The sequence below is a fragment of the Canis aureus genome, chromosome 21 (genome assembly GCF_053574225.1).
Source record: "Canis aureus isolate CA01 chromosome 21, VMU_Caureus_v.1.0, whole genome shotgun sequence".
In the NCBI taxonomy this organism is placed as follows: Eukaryota; Metazoa; Chordata; class Mammalia; order Carnivora; family Canidae; genus Canis; species Canis aureus.
Genome location: NC_135631.1, coordinates 40,077,087 through 40,095,418, shown reverse-complemented (window position 1 = coordinate 40,095,418; position 18,332 = coordinate 40,077,087). Strand labels below are relative to the sequence as shown.

The 18,332-nt window shown below is 33.7% G+C and overlaps 1 protein-coding gene across 4 annotated transcripts in view; it reads left to right on the top strand.

Moving 5' to 3' along the window:
- Window positions 1-18,332, top strand: part of ORC5 (origin recognition complex subunit 5) — a 95,225-nt gene that overhangs the window by 43,033 nt on the left and 33,860 nt on the right. The window lies entirely within an intron of this gene.

Here is an 18,332-nt window from a genome sequence, read left to right as displayed (position 1 = left end):
AAGTTCTAAATATATAGAATCTTTGAGGGTATTCCTGAATTTGCTTCTATTTACAGGTATAACTTGATGACAAAACCAACTTGATGTTTCTGATGTTTTCTTTTTTCAGTAAAGGAATTTTTAAATTGTTAGAATTTTCTTGCTGATTAAATAAGTGGCTTTGTGATTAAATTGATGAATTATAATGTGGAAATATATAATGAACACAACATTTTAAAAAATTTATTTGTAAGAAAGTAATCTGTAACATCCTTATTCCTTGACAGTGTGATACAAAAGATTTTCCAGAATGATTAAGTTCTCAAAATTTTCACTAGATGGCAGCAGTAGCATATAAATATGAAATATGACTTTAAAAAAATAAAGTTGTTCAGTGTTTTTTTTTCAGTTGACATTTTAAGAAAAACTATTTATTAAAAATATAGTCACAATAGAGATCTTCAATGGTCCAGAAAAACAGTTCTTAGCATATGATATGAATGACTGGAAGATAAAACAAATGATGTGAGTAATATTCTTGAAAAGCATCTTAGATTTTGCAATGAGTATTTTGTTCTATATATATATGTTTCTAGGTTGAGAAATATTAAATAATAACATTTGCATTTTAATTCACTGCAAATAAATTTAGTACCTGAATGGATGTTTGACTTGTAATCCAGTGTATGGAGGTGACTTAATTTTTCATGTAAAGAAGACTTTGAGAACCAAACATAGATGTGTTCTCAACATTGAAGTTAGATAATTTTTTTATGTAAATCAACATTTCTAGAAAATTGTGTCTTCACGTATTGTATTCTTGAAGAAAGGTAGTCTGGTTGGTTGATTAGGTTATGTACATAACTAGCTTAGGTAGGTAGATTGGCAGCCCCTAATGCTGGTAACTTTAAAAATGTAATTGAGTTTTAATCTGTATTATAGTGATTTTTTCCCCATTTTTTAAAAAGCTTTGTCTGAAATTAGGTTTTAATAAAAATTTACACTGTTAATAACTTTCTACATATTGTAGATGATTTTTTTTGTCTTGTTTTTGCTGCTGCAGTAACTATGAAACAGAAAGCAGGTATTATTAATCTTTATTAAAGGAATTGAGCTTTAGAGATTAAATCATATTCCCAATATGATGCAATGAGTATATCTTTGAGAACCAAAGCCTAGAGAAATGAAGTAGGCAGTTCTTTTTAACAGGAAAGGAGGGACACCTGGGTGGCTCAGCGGTTGAGCATCTGCCTTTGGCTCAAATCGTGATCCTGGGGGTACCGGGATTGAGGGCATGGAGCCTGCTTCTCCCTCTGCCTGTGTCTCTGCCTCTCTCTCTCTATCTCTCTCTCTCTCTCTCTCTCTCTGTTTCTGTGTGGCTCTCATGAATAAATAAATAAAATCCTAAAAAAAAATAAACAAACAGGAAAGGAAGACATTTATATCACATTTGATTGTACTTCTCAAGTGCCCAAAAATTACCTTTGTGGGAGACAGAAGGATAAGATAGTGATTTATTCTGAAGGGATAAAACATGTACATTAAAATAATGATGTAGGGCTGTAAATGGATGCTGGATAGTGCTGCTGAGAATTTTAGAGTAGACAGAGATCGCTTCTGGATTGGGCAGAGTGAAACAGATTCACAGAAAAGGTGAAAAATGGAGCTGGGCTGTGGAGGATGAGCAGGATTTTTGTTTTTTTAAGTATTTCTAGTTGACGTGATACCCGTCATTTTTATTTTTATTTATTTTATTTGGTACATTTTTTATTGTACCAAAAAAAAAAGCACAAAAGGGTAAATGAAAAAGTAATAAAGTTGACACCTTCCTTTCCATGGATAGAGTTCAGTTAGCCTAGAGATTTAAGAAGGGGAGATGAGGGGATCCCTGGGTGGCTCAGTGGTTTAGCACCTGCCTTTGGCCTAGGGCGTGGTCCTGGAGTCCTGGGATCGAGTCCCACATCTGGCTCCCTACATGGAGCCTGCTTCTCCCTCTGCCTGTGTCTCTGCCTCTCTCTCTCTGTCTCTGTCTCTCATGAAAAAATAAAATATTTTTTAAAAGAAGAGGAGATGATATGAGCAATGGGTTGGGAGTAGGAAAAAGCAAGGTACATTTGTGAACTAATGCACTGATTTTGTTGAGAGTGGATGGGATGTATTGTTACTAGTGGTAGCAGTGCTTGTCACTGTGGTCCAGTAGTAGAAGTACTGCTACCACCGCACATCATGCCTTGCTGTTGATGCCTTACATATCGTTCCTTACATGTGTAGAACACTTTGCATTTTATAGTCTTGCCATGTACTAAGTTAATCTTCAAAAAGGAGAAGGAACTGAAGCTCAGATTGCCTACAAGATCTACCCAAGGCCACACAGCAAATCATCGTCAGGATCTGGACCTGGATGCTGATTTTCCCCGCAGCAGGCCTGGGCTTATAGGGATAGACAATCAAAACCAATAAGAGGTTACTGATTTGGAGATTTACTAGTTACTCTGAGGCTTTTATTAGAGAAGAACAGTATCACCAGTCTTTAGGCTTTCAACAGTGTCTGTAATGTAATTAAGCAACAGCTTGGCCTAAATGTATTTTTACTTTTTAAATGAAGTTAAATTCTCTTCAACCTTAACCTATACGAAGGTTTTATTCTTTATTTCTTTAGTAGTAATCAAAATGATAGTTTTGTGTGTTTAAAACATGACTTTAAATGAATTTAAAAGGATTTGATTTCAGTGATTCCCTTTTGGGATACAAAGGGTGAGGGAGTACAGTGGGATTAGATGCAACTAACCCTAAGAAGTTAACCTCTACTTTTGCTTGGTCAATAAAGTATCCAAGAAAATCAAGAAACATACATACAGTATTTGAGAACAAAATGTGACTAAAGTCACATTCAGAAAAAGGGTATTTCTCCCACAGTTTTATTTTTTTCCCCTCCCATTGAGTCCCAGTGATCTTTTCTATTTTTATCATATCATTCAACTATCAAACTCTACTCTTGCCCGAAGGAATGACAATTTACTGGTGTTCACTTAATTTTTTAAGTCAAGTATGCCCACGTCTGTATTGGCAGTGCTTATTTGATACGAACACTAGATGGCGATATTGCTGCACTCTAGCTTTAAGATGAACTAGGAAAGCAGCTGTACTCAACTTCATAGTCTTTCATGTTTAGAGAAAGCTGTTAATTGAACACATTGATTTATTTGAACAAAAATACAATTGCCTGAAGACGTTTAATGATATATGTGTGTATGTGTAATGTGCACACATATTTACACATTCATGAAAATGTAAATAAGGTTGGTAAAGAATTATGTTGCATGAGTATTTTCCACCTAGAAGTAAATTGCTTTTTATTGGCTGTAATGTGTCTATGTGAGATGATAATATATTATTTTTCTAATCATTCTATATACACCTGTTTTAAGATTTATTTCATAATAGTGTGCTGTTCTTATAGTTTGAATTATCAGTTTATAATTATTTTTACATATAATAAATTGATCAAATGTATATATGTTCACAATTTTCTTGAAGTGAAATTTTATTTCCATTGCATTATATTCAAATCTATTTAAATCTACTCTGTAAAAAAGTTACAAAAATAGTAGCTTAAGGAATTTTTAAAGTTAAAATTTCAATTGAGAATAATAATCAAATTCATAATAGTATTAGTAACAGTAGTATTGTATTATAGTTGGTATTCTTAATTTATTTTTATTTAATTTTAAATAAAATTTTATTCATTAATTTTTTAGTCTCATAAATCAGTAAAAGAATATTAGCATATTTAACATTTTATATAGATTGTAAAGATTAACAGATTAATGGTCAGAGTTATTGAATTGAAATAGGTTTTTGCAGTTTTTCTGAGACTTTTAAGATAGTCATAGCCTTATCCAGTTTAGTATAATCTTGTAGTCAAGATCATGGATCATTTTAAAATTGTCACTCACATAAAACAACGTAGCTCTTATATATGTATCTGAACTTTGTGAATGGCAATGCATTAATTCTGGTGTTTTCGTTCTTTTCTCCTGTCACTGTGGTTAGAATGGATGAACTATATGCCATTTAGATACAGGAAGTAGTAAAGTTTAGAGATATTACTTTCAAATTTTAATTTGACTAGATGTTACTGAAGACCATTTACCATCTTTAAAAGAAATACTACTGAATTGTCTTTTTTTTTTCAGAAGTATGTCAAAGCCACGTTATGCTTTTTTATTTTAACTTTTTTCCTAGAAAAAAATGATAATTTGCTTGGAAATCTTTACATGATCTGTTTCATCCTTTTGATATGCTGTGTCTTACCCTTGCCTACCTCCTCTATAGTCTTGTAGTTAGGTGAAGATAGTAGGAATACAGTTCTTTAAGATCTTAGAGTATATTACTTATTTTAAAATGTTAAGATGGGAATCCCTGGGTGGCTCAGCGGTTTAGCGCCTGCCTTTGGCCCAGGGCGTGATCCTGGAGTCCCAGGATCGAGTCCCACATCGGGCTCCCTGCATGGAGCCTGCTTCTCCCTCTGCCTGTGTCTCTGACTCTCTCTCTATGTGTCTTTCATGAATAAATAAATAAAATCTTAAAAACAAAAATGTTAAGCTATATTGCCTTATCTTTTCCCAGTGGATAAACTTGCTGAAGAGTTTATTTCTAAAATTATTGGCATAGGTTTCTAAAGTGACTTTTAAGAGGAAAATTGTCTTTAAAAAATTAAGGACATTCAATTACAAAATATTACATATTATCATTGATCTTATTAGTTACTATTTTGGAGAATTATTTTTGAAGATAGTTCATTATAATTGTACAGTTTAGAAGTTTGTTGTTTTTATTATTTTATTTTTTAAAAGATTTTATTTATTCATGAGAGACACAGAGAGAGAAGCAGGCTCTTTGTGAGGAACCTGATGTGGGACTCCATTATAGGACCCCGGGATCGTGACTTGAGCTGAAGTGCTCAACCACTGAGCCACCCTGGTGCCCCAGTTTAGAAGTTTATAATTGTTATATTGCTGTATTATAGCAATGCACTCTAAATTAGTATCTTGAAATAGCTGAAAGAAAAGGAGCGTGCATTATTCCTTTAAAAGATAGTTCTATGTACCATATTGATAAGTTGAATTTTTTCAGTAATTTATATCTAATTTCTGAATGGCTTCCTAATTAGGTGTATATAATCTCATAAGGAAAAATTAAATCAAAACCTCCTTATTAATTAATTTTCATTCTTAAGAGTATAAAAATTTTTTTGAGCAAAGTGTAATATACAGATACATTTTAAAAAATATATACATTTCATTTTCTCTTTGCTCTTGAATTCACATATGATACCATATACATCATGAGATATATTTGTACTGTATCTGTTACATCAGTTTAATTTTTTGGTCATGAATCAACTTGATCTTTCCCCATAAAGGTTGCATTAATTGTAGTAGCATTTAGATAACCTTAAGCTTTCTGCTCATTTCATTGTTGGTTTATAAGCATATTATACAAGAAATGTTTGAGCTAATAATTGTGATATTTTCCAAATCATCATCAGTCAGAACACAGAATGATAATTTGGTTATCTGTTGAGAACTTTTTGAAGCAGATGCTTCATCTCTAATTTACCATAGCTGGAAGATGTTTTTGCTATACTTGTCAGGGCCACTAACCTTTCATTCAACCAGTAACAGACTTTTGGCATTTTTCTTCAAATATAGGTAGATGCACAGTAAATGTTTATAATTTCCTGTTTTTTTAAAGTATAGAAGGGATTTTGTTAATATTTAACTTGAAAACATTTAAAAATTAAAATTTTAATCTATTTAATATACTTAAATTCATACTTCAGATTCAAAGTTAGTATTAATCTTTTTTCCCTGTTTGGAATTAAATTTCTCTTTCTTTGCTTAAAATTTTATTTAACAGATCCTTATTGAGGCCTGCTATGTTGCAGGCTCTGTGTTAGATCAAGAGAATACAAATGTGAAGAGAATGCTGTTCCTGCCCTCAGGACTTTCTAGACAGTCTGTGGCTTCCACTGCCCTTCATTTGGTCTTGGCGCAGCTGCCAGCTTCTAGCTTGTACTAGGGTTAATGGCCCATGTGTGTATTTATTGGGAGGACAAACGTGCTGAATGAAGGAACTAATAACTTAAAATACTTAAAGTGAAAATTAATGCTTAAATATTAAAGGTGAATAGTTGAAAATAGGATTTTTCCCTTCAGTAGTTCCTTTTATTTGATAATATATGTATTTGAGTGTCTTCTTTCAAGTAAAATTAACAAACCTGTTTGTTGAATCTTTCTGACATGCCTGTGTCATAACCAAATTTTGCTAATACCCAATTAAATTTAGCTGTAACTAAATTAGATTTGGTTAGTTGTGTCTATTGGTATTGAAACAATCTCAGTTAAGACTTGAAACTTGTTAAGTTATGGACAGATAAGTAGTGTATTATATTTGGCTTGTTGTATACTAAGTGGGTCTTAAAAAGTTACATGGGCGTATTTCAAATACTTTATGATTAAAAATTATGCTATTATGTCACTCTTTTATATACAGTATTTCAAACTTTATGTAAATTTTTAACCAAAACTACTTTAACCAAATAAGATGATTTTATAGACTTTGCTTATAAACCTCTTTACCTTAAAAAAAATCAGTTTATTGTATAGTATTACAGTTGTTTGATTCATATTTTTAGAGAAAAAGTAATTACATTTGTCAAATGATACATAACACCAGAAATTATAGTTAATGAAATATTGTCCCATGCATATATTAGGTAAGAATTTGAACTTTGTAAACATAAAGGGTAACATCCTAAAATCTAGCTGTAATATATTCATATAAAGTGACATTAAGTATGATAATTTTCTTTATATTTAGGTTGGCAAACAAAACAGTTTTCTTGAGAACAAATTCCCTGCATACTAGAGTATTAGAAAATGTGAAAAGGTATTCTTTTGTGATTTCTCTGTGCTTCATGTGGCTTGTACAAGCATTCCAGTCTTTCTGTAATATCCAACTTAAATACTTGATGCTATGAAGGTAAATTATATAAATCACAGAAAATACCTTGAATGCTAACATTTTCTAATAACTTACTATTTTTTTAACTGCAGCTGAGACTGTGGAACATTTCGTTGCAAACATGGTAAAGGAGGCTTATTTAATGCCTACTTCACTGATGAATAGATCGGCAGGGGTGCTGTTTGACAGAGGCAGACCCTTACCTCGCAGTGAAGGGCTTGCCTGCCATGGAGCTCTGTCTCCACTGGTGCAGTAAATTAGATTCTCAAATCCACTCCTACCCCTGATGTGGGTGTATTACTCTTCTACTATGAGACCACTCTGTTTTCCGGAGATTTTTAAAAAACTATTCTGGGATATTTCATATTTGAAAAGAACAAAGTTACTTTGGTGGTAAGGAATACTAATATTAATTATTACTAAGTATGAAAAAAAAGCACAGTATATTATACTCTATTGCCCAGGGGTAAAGGTTAAATTTCTTGTTGTCATTTGTAAAAGAACAGTGTTTACCCCTACTCCGCTCCTCTCTTGTCTTCCCTAAATCTAATACTAAATTTCTTTGGCATAGCCATTTTACCTTTGTGAATATATCAGCCCAGCAATAGGTGTTTTTACCTGACTCTGGAAAAATGGGACCATTGCTTAAGGGCAACATGTAAAATACTGCCTAAGGGATAAAAAAAAAATTGCATAAATTATGCTTTCAACTTCTAAGTAAAATAATACATTGGTACCTTATTTTCATAGGCAGTATTTTATAGTCACCTTTCTCAAAGCTTCATAAGACTTCTAATAAATATCCCAAATGTATGCCTTTTGTTCACATTTTAGGGGGAGATATATTCAACACTAATAAATTTTATTTGACTTGGCAGATTTTGTTTTGCTGAAAGCACGAAAGAATGTATGGGAGTATGTGCCTGTACATGCATGTACAGTAAAACCTGTACTATTATAGTGACTATATGGGCAAATGTGTACTTAGAGCTTTATGACTAGTTTGTTTTAAAGAGGAAAGAAGTTTTTTTGTTTTTTTTTTTTTTTTGGAAAGAAGTTTTAATAACAGATTAGGAGATAAGTGATTTGGAAAAAATCTATGTTACAGGAATGTGTACTGTATTTAAAATACTTCTTCAAAAAATGATAATGACAAATGTTCATGCTTAAGGGGATTTCCTTTTTTTTTTTTTTTTAAAGATTTTATTCATTTATTCATGAGAGAGAGAGAGGCAGAGACACAGGCAGAGGGAGAAGCAGGCTCCATGCAGGGAGCCCGATGTGGGACTCGATCCTGGGTCTCCAGGATCACGCCCTGGGCTGAAGGCGGCACTAAACCGCCAAACCACCCGGGCTGCCCCTTAAGGGGATTTCCAATGAGAAATTGTCTTGATTCCTTGTTGGCTCACAACTAATTGAAGTCCTTTGGAGGACATTGGCCTCACCTGCCTATACAAAGACATATTTCAGTTTTTCAGTAAGAAATTGGAGTTCTCAGTGCCAAGTCATCTGTAGAACCTAATAGCTCCCTCACCGTGGACATCCTAAATGTGATAGAGTTGAATTCTTAGGATCAAAAATAACCATGCTCTTGTTAGGAATCAGAAAGTGAAATAAGTGTACCCAGAACTATCTTATCTATTCCCTTCAAATGCTGTGTGTCTACTGATATCTTTTGAATCCTGTATTTCTAGCCATTATCCTCTCTAGGTCTGGACTCAGATTGTCAACTGAATAATCATACGTAGGGGTACTGGTTCCATCACACACGTGTATATATCCAAACAAGAAATTATTCCCTAAACCTTTTTTCTGTTTTTCAGCCTCACCTAGATTTCAAAATTATTTATTCAGCCTTTTACCAAGCTCAAACTTTGTGGCGTACAGGATGTTAGGTGCTAGGAAAGCAAAGATAATACTGGTTTTTTTTTAGTTCACTGGAGAAATCATCTCTGAACACTTCTGTTTCCCCATCGTTGGTCACCAAGTTCAATCTTTTTTCTTCCTAAATACGGATGTCTCTTGGACTTATTCCTTCCCACTCACATGGCCTTTGCCTCAAATACATAGATTCATTAGCTCTTAGACTAGTGTACCAGTGTCCTGACTGGTCTCCCTGTCACCATGTACTTTTAAATTTATCTTAAAAAGAAACTTGATCTTGTTCTACTTACACTTTTTAAAACCAGTTACATGGGGCACCTAGGTGGCTCAGTGGTTGAGCGTCTGCCTGTGGCTCAGGTCGTGATCCTGGGGTCCTGGGATCGAGTCCCACATCGGGCTCTCTGCATGGAGCCTGCTTCTTCCTGTGCCTGAGTCTCTGCCTCTCTCTCTCATGAATAAATAAATAAAATCTTAAAAATAAAAACCCCAAAACACAAAAAAATGAGTTACTTCATCTGTAAAATCAATTCACCATTCCATAGCATTTCCTCTAAGGTTCTTCACAGACCGGCCCCATTTTCTGCCACTTCCTTTATTCACCATCTACACCATTCACAATAAGCTGTTTCCTGTCTGAAAACACACCAGTTTTTCTTTTGTATTGTAACATGTGCTGTCACCTTACCACTGTTGAGCTCTCTTTTATGCTTCGTGATCCACACTCCAAATGTCTTTTCTCAGTGAGTCCACATTTTGCCTCCCCCCTCCATTACTCACTCTCTCCTCTGTAATCAGATAGCCGAGTTTACACACATCAGTAGCATCTCTCATATTGTGTCATTACCATTTGATTTATGTGATATATTGAATCCTTTGAGGTCACAAAGATTCTTGTCTTTTCATTTTTGTGTCTTGCACAGTGCCTTCAACATGAGATTCACTTATTGAATGAGTGATTTCCCATTCTCCTAACCTTGCAGTTATCGCCTTCTAGATATGGACAATTTGCAGTCATTTATGTGCTAATAAGTTCCAGGGATTATAGGCACTCTCTGGTTCCTCTGTGTGAAAACATACATGCCAGTTTTTGTTTATCTGAGCGTAAGGGAAGACTAGCTACTCCTCGCCTTTTCTTTGGGAAATAAAATTCCAAAGGTGATGGTTTTAAGTTGAGCAACTTTGACAGTATTTGCCTGTCCCTTCCACTGCCCCACTCATCAGCCCTACCTTGTGTGTGTAAAACTGTCAGTTGAACTCTTGATGTCCGCCACATGCTCATGAACTGTCACGTCACCTGAAATCAGATCAAATGTGGTGCTGGTTGGTTTGTATGAATCTCATGTATTAACATGTCACATGTTAAGTGCTTTTATTTAAATAATTTAATATGTTTCAGGTTGTAAAACTCCTCCAGGACAAACAGGACAGGATATTTCACAAATCAATTGACATAGATCTCAACCTATGAAAGTATAAAAATAATGAGCATGTTAAAAATTAATTACAGTTGTAAATTGATTTCCTTTTGTTGGCAGAAAGAACATAGTTTATTAGCCCAGGAGCAGGTTCACACTGTTTTAACATCAAGCACTTCCAGCTGAAGCTTGTTAGTGACTGCCTCTCAGATTAAGAAAAAAATCCTCACTGTGGTTACATGAACCTCTCTTGTTAAGACATAAATAATCAGCTCATCCCCTACATGGATGAGAACAAAGAACATAATAGTACACAGAGCAAAGATTAATAACTAAGTAAATATTGCACGACCCCATTTAACATGTAAATTTAAAAATTTCCAAGCATAAGGTTTTCACTTGTAATTTTTCTTTGAATACCTCCCTCGTGACCTAGGAGCTAGGCAGAGGGGAAAAATATACTTTGGCATTTGAGTTAGGCAGATTGATTATTTAAAGCTAAAGTGAAATGAAAGTATTTAATTATGATCAATATGCTGCTAGTACATAAAAGCTAGGGCAATACCATTCTCTTTGATAGCAAGATGCTTCAGACTTTTAGGAGTTTTGTTTATTTTTAAATCAAGTACTAAAACCCAGAAATTTTGAGGAAAAGCATCAGTGGCAACATACGACTAAAACTTAACACTAACATTAACTGTTCCCATAGCTCTTTTTCCCCCTTTTCTCAAATTTACTCCATATCCTCTGCTAGATCCTGACTTCTTCCAGTACAGCTTTTATTTTTTTAAAAACTTTATTCTGTATTTCTTGGCACAAAATCTAAATCCTGACTTGAAAAAAGAAAATCCACTCTGTAGGCTACTTTGATGTTGATTTGAATTTCACTCATTTGAATTTCAGCTTGACTCACTAGACAAGAGAAACAGCTGTAGAAAACAGTATATACCCTCCTAAAATCTGAAAATTATTGGCAAAAGAATGTGCCTTATATAGGTAAAAGAAACCAAAAAAGGGCGTAATAATTTCCACACAAATATTTAAACCTACTTAAATAATTAAAATGTTTCATTAACTTTGCTTTTTAAAATTTTAATGTTTATCCTAACTTAATGTTTTAAACTGTTACTTACATATTATGATTTTTTTATAAATGATCTTTAATCCACAAATGGGAAATTTTGCACTGGGATACCATTTTGAGTGTTATGTAATTTCAGATTTTAAGAAATCATGTTTTTCCCCACCCTTAATTATCTTTTAAAAATTAAGTCTTAGAAGCAGTAATTTTATGTCTAATGTCTAGTCTGATTTATGAAAAGTTAACATAATGAAATTCATTAGGCTATTAAATTCCACTCAATATTTTACTTTGGTGACATCACACCCTCACATCTGACAGTTTTGTTCATGAGGTTGTTGATTATTAATTCTCAAGGCTTTTACATGTATCCATGGGGCTGGACATTTGCCTGTGTTGAAATATTTCTTTATCCTTTTTGCTACAGTTTCATCAAGGTCTTTGTTTTGACTGCAGTATCTTTGCTGCTGGGTTTCTAATCTCCAGCAAGCATACTTACAGAACCTACTTTCAGTGTGTAATGTTTCCAGAGTTGTATTTTACTCCTTCCATAAAGCTTTCCTTAGTCTATCCCAACAAAGTTACCTTTTTCCTGTATTCTGTAGCTCCCTTTTGGGGTAGTATAAGGACTGTGGGCTTTGGATTCAGATGGTGTTCACATTCAGTGCTGCTCTTACAACTATTAACTCAGTGACCTTAAACATTTACTAACCTCTTTGAAGTTGTTTCCTTATCTAGAAAAAGAGGTACATACCTGACTCGTGGGGTTCTTGTGAGGTCTGAAGAAATTAAAGTGCCTACCACAGTGTCTGTATCTATAATCTAGAGATCCAGATCTGTCAATGTCTGTATTTGATCTATAGAGCTTGGATTCAATAATAAGTTGCAGTCCCCATGCTAGTGTTACCCATGGTCTCTGATATTAACCAGTCCTGTAGCTCTTTTTCCCTCCTCTCAGGTTTGTCCATATCCTCTACTAGGTCCTGAAGGAAAGAAGGAATGCTAGGTTACATATATGTCATTCTCAGGAATTTTGAAGGACACTAGAAGAATAGATTTAAAAAGCACTGACTGGGGTCTTTAGTACAGTAGCTAGTAGCCTTGGCAGACCATCTTCTAATATTCACCAACACCCAAAGTGAGGCATTATTTTGACTAAACATTTTTAATATGTTGAAGATTCTTAAGATTAATTGCTTAATTTAAAATTTATTATTACAACTCTAAGATGTTTTTGTTACTTGTAAATCTCTAGTATGATATACATGTTATATGTATTTTTCACTGGGATTTTTGGATTAAATAATTTTGAAACATCTGCTAGAGTGCCTCAACATATTTGTTTGGGGTGACTGACCAGGGACTGATAATGCTATTCATCCTTTTATGATGTCTGTTTTCTCATCCGTAAAACGAGGCATTGATCTCCAAGGTTCTCTGTCCTGATGGACTAGCTTAGGTTTTTATTTTGTAGTCATTTTTATATTGAAACATTTTGTTTTTTAATAAATTTGAAGCGTTTGGTTTTTATAGACCCAACACAAAAACTTTCACAGTTTTAAGAAATAGAAATAAAAAGTAAATTTTTGGAAAATGTGGAACATTCAGGTTGGGATTTACATAGTAATAATTTTGCTATAATCGTATGGTCTAGAGGAAATAAGTTGTACAAGTCATGGGTTTCGAGAAACTTTGTGAGACCTTTATGGGCTCAGAGCATGAAACCGGCAGCTACAAATCCTTTGCTGCTGAGCCACAAGTTGTAACTAATTATCTGGCTTTCAGTAAGAAAACCTGTAATCTATATGCTTTTTAAAATCCACGTAGCCTCACCACAATAACGTCTCTAATTTGCCCATTTTAAGATCAAGTAATTTCTTTAAGTCCCTGTAAATATGAGTCAAAAAATGTTTTTATTTCTACAAGTAGATATTTCTAACTTCATAGGTACTTAAACATTTTGAGAAAAAATTTATTCTGGCAGGTTTTAAGGTTTTTCTCAAAGCCCTCTCTATTTTGTGTATTTTATCAGTATATTTATGTATGTATGTACATTTTTATTGGGGTATATTTGACATACAATGTTATTCTAGTCTCAGATATATAACACAATGAATTGAGATTTGCATACACTGTGAAATGATCACCACAGTAAGGTCTAGATAACATTTTTCACCATACTTCCTTACAGATTTTTTCTTGTGTATTTATTTTATTGGATCTTGTATGTTTATTTTAATTAATAAACATTATTTAATTATTTAATTAAACTTTTGGGGGGAGGCAATTGTAGATTCACATGCAATTGTAAGAAATAACATTGGCTCTTTCTGTATGCCCTGTATTCAGTTTCTCCAAAAGGTTATATCTTACAAAACTATAGTGTCACAACCAGGAGATTGGCATTCATGCAATCCACTGATTTTATTCAAATTTCCCACTTTCCTATATATTTATTTTTGTGTATATCTATCCATGTATATTTGGGTTATGTGAAATCTTATCCCATGTGTAGGTTTGTATATCCACCACTATAGTTAAGACACAGACGTTGACGTCACCACAAGGACCTCTGTTTTTATAACCGCACTCACCTCCTTCCTGCTCCCTCTGCCAGTATCTGGCAACCACCAGTCTCCATCTCTGAAGTTTTATCAGTTCAAGAATTTTTATAAACAGAATTATATAGTATGTAATATTTTGAGATTGGCTTTTTTTCCACTGAGCATAATTAACTCCTTTGAGATTCATCCAAATTGTTGCATGTGTCATAGTTCATTATTTTTCTTTTTCATGATATGGAAGTACCACAGTTGGTTCAACTGTTCACTCCTTGAAGGACATCTCAGCTTTCCTACTCTTTGTTTTGTTTTGTGTAGTTTCATTTTTGGCTATTACAAATTAAACCTGCTATTAGCATTCGTGTGTAGGTTTTTTTTGTTAACATGCAGCTCTCTGGGATAAATGCCCAGTACAGTTGCTAGGTAATAACTGTATATTTGTTTTATAAGTGGTGTCCGTGTTTTACCACTTTCTGTGAAGTATGGTAATCTTCCATTTAAAACCCTTTGCTTACCCACTGTTTTTTTTTTTTTAAAGATTCATCCACCTTTTTTTGGCATTGTCTTTTTTTTTTTTTTTTTTTTTTTTTTTTAGTTTCAGAGGTAGGATTTAGTGATTCATCAGTTGCATATAACACCCAGTGTTCATCACATCAAGTGCCTTCCTTAAGGGCCATAACCCAATTATAATTATCTCTTCCCCCATACACCTCTCCTTCAGCAACCTCAGTTTGTTGCCTAGAGTTCTGTGTCTCTTATGGTTTGCTTCTCTTTCAATTTTCATCTTATTTTTCCTTTCCTTTCCCTATGTTCATCTGTTTCCTAAATCCACATATGAGTGAAATCATATGGTATTTGTCTTTCTTTGAATTAATTCACTTAGCATAATACCCTCTAGTTCCATCCATGTCCTTGGAAAATGGCAAGATTTTGTTCTTTTTGATGGCTGAGTACTATTCCTTTGTGCACATGTGTGTGCCCATGTATACCATACCTTCTTTATCCCTGTCGATGGACGTATGGCCTCTTTCCTGGCTATTGTGGACATTGCTGCTATAAACATTGGGGTGCATGTGCCCCTTTGAATCACTATATTTGTATCCTTTTCATGAATACCTAGTAGTGTAATTGCTGGGTCATAGAGTGGCTGTACTATTTTGCATTCCCATCAACAGTGTACGAAAGTTCCCCTTTCTCTGCATCCTTGCTAACATATGTTATTTCCTGAGTTGTTAATTTTAGCCAGTCTCATTGGTGTGAGGTGGTATCTCATTGTGGTTTTAATATTGTCTTGAATATCAAATGGTGGTATAATTTTTAATCAGATATGATTTTTTTAAAGATTTTATTTATTCATGAGAGAAGCAGAGACATAGGCAGAGAGAGAAGCAGGCTCCCTACTGGGAGCCCAATGCAGGACCCCAGGATCACAACCTGAGCCAAAGGTAGACACTCAGCCACTGAGCCACCAATCATACATGCCCCAATCATAGGATTTTAAAAACTCACAAAGAGATAGTCTTTTTGATTTATCTATATATTCATGCTCTTTCCACTGTTTTGTCTTGTTTCTCAGCACTCAGGTTTCCTCCTTTGATCATTTCCTTTTTGTTTGAAGAAAATCCATTAACCATGCTCTAAAGGTAGATCTGCTAGGGACAGATTCTTTAGTTTTCCCTCATTTTGAGAATATCTTTATGTCCACTTTATTCATGAAAGACAGTGTTTTGAGACATAGAACTCATAATTGCCAGTTTTGTGGAGGAAGGGTTTGTGTTCAGTTCAGGGAGAAATTAGGCCTACGTGGTTAGGTTTCTGTTCTGAATTGAGAATTAGGGGTCATTTTGTGCTTGTTGGGTGGGGAATCCCAGGACTCCTTGCTTTTATATTGTTCCTCTAGTTATGGGTCCGTAAGTGGTTCATCCTCCTCTTTCTACCTTTCACAGTCCTCCTTTGATTGCTTCCTAGGTTATTTCCAGAGTGTGTGGTTGTCCAGGGAAGAACAGTAAATATGAATCTATGCCATTTTGTCTGGACCAAAAGTTCTCCTGTATTTTAATTTTATTTTTTTAATATTTTCTTTCTAACTTTACTTTCTAGGCTCTTTGTTAGTATTTGTTTATAAAATATATTCAAGGGTAATTCAAAGTTCAATTGCATGAGAAACCTTCTGAAAATTAGTGCTAAAATTATTTTCAGAATATTCAAGTATATTTTACCATTGTTATTTAGGGAATTTATACCCAATCAAGATTAAATCCTTTTAAGACATTAATTTTATTGACTGCAGTATATTGCAATTTATTTTTTGCTAGAAACAGAGCCTTACTCAGAATCATTTCTTGAATTTGGGGTTTTAACAATGGTAGTAACTAGCGACAAGATTGGTTGCTGCGACAGATGGGAGAGACTGTACCCATCTCACCTGTACCTCCTGTATGCATAGGTACACACACAGAACTGAGACAATATAATGAATCTGGTCCTGAGTACCTTCACCCCTCTGCCATATTCCCACTGACCATATCAAACTATTTAGGTATTAATGCCAACCTGGAGATAGGATTTCATTATTCTGTCATGAACATTTAAAGTTGGGCAAAGAAGTAAATCAATAGATGCACAGTACTTAAAAGTTAACTGAATATGCAATTGGAAATAAAAATTAGATAATTTTTAAGAATTGGCTAATGAAGAGAAGAAGGTAGCTATCCTTGAGCTTATGCATATATAGAAATAATTTTACGAAAGCTTCATATATGAAAACCTCTGCAAGTTTTCATTTACGTATAAGTTAATATGTTTGAGATTCAAAATGTTGATACCACAGGTTAATCTTTGTACATGGGTTTTTTTTTTTTTTTTCAGTTTTACTCTAGTGATATAATAAACTGGAGAGTACTTGTAAATTGTTGGTACATTTGTACACTGCTTTATGTGATACTCTCTTAAACTCTGTTTCTATGTTTTCATGTGGTAAAGTCAAGGAATAAAAAAATCTTAGAAGTTAATAATTTTTAATTTGAAAAATCACATCCAAATTTAATTGCTTCATTTTGGTTTTAGATATTTTTGTGTATTAACCTTTCCTAAATCATCCCCCCAACCCCCAGTTGAGCAGTAATCTTACAGTAATCTTACTAATAGTTTGGAAATGACTTTTGACTGCTACATCTTAAAGCAATATTGTATCCTTTGCACAATTTACATGATTATTCATGCAATTCTGGTAGTGACTTTAAGGAACTATCTGGTTCTACTTACTGTCTTTGGAATTTTATTGTAACTAATATGATAAAAGTAATAAAAGTGTAAGCTATCCAAAAATATTCTTGAAATTCTGATTTAACTAAATTAAACACAGATTTTTGCGTTTTTTATGAAAAAATACGTAAAAGTAATATAGCATACAATTTGAGTTAAAAGATTAAATATGTGAGAGTATTTGAATCACAGGAAAGTAGAAGTTATAAGAAATATAAGGAAATGCCACTGGCAGAGTAACGGTAATTAATGTTTTCTTATATTTTAAAAGAAAACTACTTAAGAAAACTACATTTAACAATAAGATTAATGTGAGTTTCAAATGACTATTACTAACCTACTTTAGCAAATGAATCCCTTACAGAAAAATAGAGAAGATTGAAGTTAATGAATTTATTTTGCTATAGGAAACTGTGTTTACTCTTTTCTGTATATCCTTCTTGAAATTTCAGGCCTACTTTCTTACTGTGATTCCTACCTTTTTCCAAAATAGGAAGGATAATGAGTTTGTCTTGATTCTTAGTGATTTGTACTCTTTCCCCAAAGACCCCCATTATTCCTTGGCTGCTGATCTTGTTCTGTCTCATCCCTTTGTAGTAAAGATCTCAAGAGAGACAAACATGGGGCCTGCATGTTGTCATTATTAAGCGAACCTTTCTTTAAATCTCTTGTAAAATTAGATTTATCTGTGTTGATATACTTTGATTTTTCTTTTTTAGTTAGTATTTGATGTATCTCATTCTGTCCTTTGACTTTTAACTTTCCTGTATTCTTCTGTTTTAGAAATATCTCTTCTATTTTTTAAAGCCATTTTATTTTATTTTTTAAAGATTTTATTTATTTATTTGAGAGAGTGAGCATGAGTGGGAGGAGGGGCAGAGAGAGAGGACTAAACAGACTCCCTGCTGAGCAGAGAACCCAAGAAGCAGACTCCTTGGCTCAGCTCCGCTTGATCACAGGACTCTGGGATCATGACCTGAGCCAAAGGCAGATGTTTAACTAACTGACTGAGCCACCCAAACTGCCCTTGAGGTATCTCTTCTAAACAGTGTATAATTGTTCTTTTTTTTTTTTTTTTAATAATCTTTGTTTTTAATTTTCAGTAGTTTACTTTTAAAA